The sequence below is a fragment of the Lissotriton helveticus genome, chromosome 3_2 (assembly GCF_964261635.1).
Source record: "Lissotriton helveticus chromosome 3_2, aLisHel1.1, whole genome shotgun sequence".
NCBI classification, from domain to species: domain Eukaryota; kingdom Metazoa; phylum Chordata; class Amphibia; order Caudata; family Salamandridae; genus Lissotriton; species Lissotriton helveticus.
In genome coordinates this window covers 208,743,401-208,746,330 of record NC_136062.1, presented here as the reverse complement: position 1 = coordinate 208,746,330, position 2,930 = coordinate 208,743,401, and the positions used below count along the sequence as shown (strand labels likewise).

Genomic DNA, 2,930 nt, shown 5'->3' with positions numbered 1-2,930 from the left:
TATCTAGCCAGTATACTTTTCGCCATAGGCCTACATGTCTTCTTTGTTATGGCCATACCTTCTTCCTGGTTGTTGTTGTTCTGATCATTTGGTTGGGGGACATTTAAGGTAGGAAGACAATGTGCTTTTGCCAAACGCCTGCATGTGTTCTTTGTTTGTGACCATGCCTTCTTTCTGTTCGTTGTTTTTTTGCATGTGATTTTTCTTCTTTTGAGAAGGAAAAATGTTGCATAGGATAGTAAATTTTCTATGCGTTTTTTTAATACATTTGCTGTATTATTTTAATACACTATGTCCGTGGTTCCCAAACTGTGCGCCGCGGCACCCCGGTGCGCTGTAATGAGGAGCCAGGGGCGCCGCGACCACAATGTGGAAGGTTCTGCAGTCAAAATATGTCCCACCTGCAAAAATCTGGGACATGGTTTGTCCCAAGAGCGCACTTCCGCTGGACGTGCGTCTCTGATTTCTAAGTGCTCTGTTTTAAGAGTAAACATAATGTTGGTGATACGTGTGTAAAACGAAGGTTGGGCATTTACCCCCATATCACCAGCATTATTTTTACTGTAAAAACGGAGCACATTAGAAATCTGATATAAAATATAAGCCAAGCCAAGGCCTTCTCTCAGCGAGAGGAAGGCCTTGACTTGGGTTATGTTTTATGTCGGATTTCTAACGTGCTCCGTTTTTACAGTAAACATAATGCTGGTGATATGGGTGTAAAACGAAAGTTTGGCATTTACACACGTATCACCAGCATTATTTTTACTGTAAAAACGGAGCACGTTAGAGTGGGGAAGGCCATTTACACAAAGTGCTATTGATGAGTGTTATCATCAGCACAAGTGCAGCGCCAGTCGTGCTAAGGGTTGTAATGGGGCACAAGCAATGAGGTCAAGTCTTCACAGACTGTCATTGTAAGGTGCGCCTTAATAGCTCATTCCTTATGCAATCCAGCCGCACAGCTAGTTTCCTTGTGGTATAACCATAGCCTGAGCTCATAACCAAAGCCTGAGCTCATAACCATACTCTTGTGAGGCTTTCAATCATAGGTGTGCAAATCAGTGTATAGGACATGTAACATAAGACAAAGGATAACAAGGGGTGAATGTACATGTCATCCATATTGGTAGGCAGGACAGTTGAAGAGTACTTGGTCTGGAGAAGCACAAACTCTGAATTTAAAATGTAACAACTTTTATGAGTGACACTATAAAATGTATTGAATGCATCTGAGAGAGAGTGGTTATGGAGACTGTTAAAGGGTAGTAGGGAGGGAATCCATGGCGGAAGTGGTCATTGGGAGGAGGGGTGCCAAAAAACATTGCCGCACTTGGCGCCACCAGTGCTAAAGCCGGCCTTGCTGCTGTGCAACAGGCTCACAGAATGGTGAAAAAAATGGTGGGGAGCCACGGCCAACTGACAAATAGGTCCAGGGAGCCATGGGTCAAAAAAGTTTGGGAACCACTGCACTATGTGGACTAATCTGCCAATGGAATAGGACTGCTAGCCAGTAGGCCCAGTGCTAGCCTCTCCGGTGTCTGTTAATTTGAAATATCATCTAGGCCATGGATGGCATTGGATTAAAATAAAAACCAATGGCCTTGTGGCTTGGCGCCATTTTGTGTAGCCAGACAATGAGCTTTCCCCATAGGCCTGAATGTGTTCTTCTTAGTTTGTTCAATGAAAAAGTGGCTGGTCAACAGGACTGTTGACTCAGACTTAGCTGCGCACAACCAAAAAGAATTTATAATGATCTACAACTTTTTCTGGTACTATTTATTCCTGTTAATTCACAGTCATTTTCATCATATACAATGAAATACAATTCGTTTTTTTACACAAATCTATATTTGTAAGAGCATTATTCAAAAACATTTTTCAAAAATACATCATTCAATATATAAATGAAACAATCAGCCCTAGGTTCAGTTGTCAATAGCCCAATGCATTTCGGGACGACTTGTAGGTCCCTTCGTCAGGGGCAACACTGTAAATAAATAAATATATACAGGCACATCAGTAAGTTAAAAACAATGGTAACAATATAACATGTTAAAAAATAGGTGTACTGAAAGAATATCCTTCACCAAAAAAACACCGTTAGTGCAGTGTGTAAAAAAGATCGTGTAATCACTCACACCATTGGTTGAGGGCCACACCCTCTGAATGATCCGTAACTTCTATAGTCAACACTAGGCGGTATCCGAGTTCTGTAATATAAATATTTTCCAAGTTGGCTTGTAAAAATCGTAAACTAAATGCTTCAAAATGAAACACTACTAAGCTCTAGACAAATCATACCTGGTGAAAAATAACGAGACAACTTCAATATCTGCTGTTCAAGATCTTCTCATGACCTCTATCCGTTTCCACTCTGAATGTTTATCAACAAACAACTCCTCCTTCCTAGTACACGACGCTGGCGTGCACTGTCAAGATTACCAACAAGAACCAATCACTATGAAGTGTTTAAATCACGGGTAAACAACTGTATATGTGGATTTGGCTCCTATATTCTCACCTCCTTATGAACTCCGCTTTCTCTCGTCCAAATCACCCGCTTTCTCCCTTTGTTCCGATGTTGACAATCCAGTGAACGCGCTCAGTTGCAGAAAACACTTCCGGATTTAACCGGACTTACAGACCTACCTATTGGTTCCTCGCCCAGAGTGTCAGCCAATCTAAACTCCTCTGACTATTTCCACTCGCTACGTAATAAATCAATGGTAACTTTATCCAACACACTGTGCAAACAGAAGCCATGTGCAAAGTAATGCAGAGTCAAAACATTTATCAGTCAAGCTGCTATCAAGAAGGCACACTTTTCAATCGAAAAAAACCAAAATAACGTGATGAAAACAAAAAGTGAAATATGTGGGTCAAGATGAATGAAAACAGAAATAAATTTATAAGAAATGAATTGATAAAAC

General features: G+C 40.9%; 1 long non-coding RNA gene across 1 annotated transcript; it reads right to left on the bottom strand.

Annotated features, from left to right (window-relative positions):
* Positions 1–1,858: 1,858 nt before the first annotated feature.
* On the bottom strand, positions 1,859–2,598 carry LOC144826268 (uncharacterized). Its single transcript, XR_013609745.1, has 4 exons — positions 2,522–2,598; positions 2,302–2,429; positions 2,139–2,210; positions 1,859–1,987 (listed from the first exon to the last, which is right to left on the bottom strand). It is a non-coding gene; the product is annotated as an uncharacterized LOC144826268 (long non-coding RNA).
* Positions 2,599–2,930: the final 332 nt, after the last annotated feature.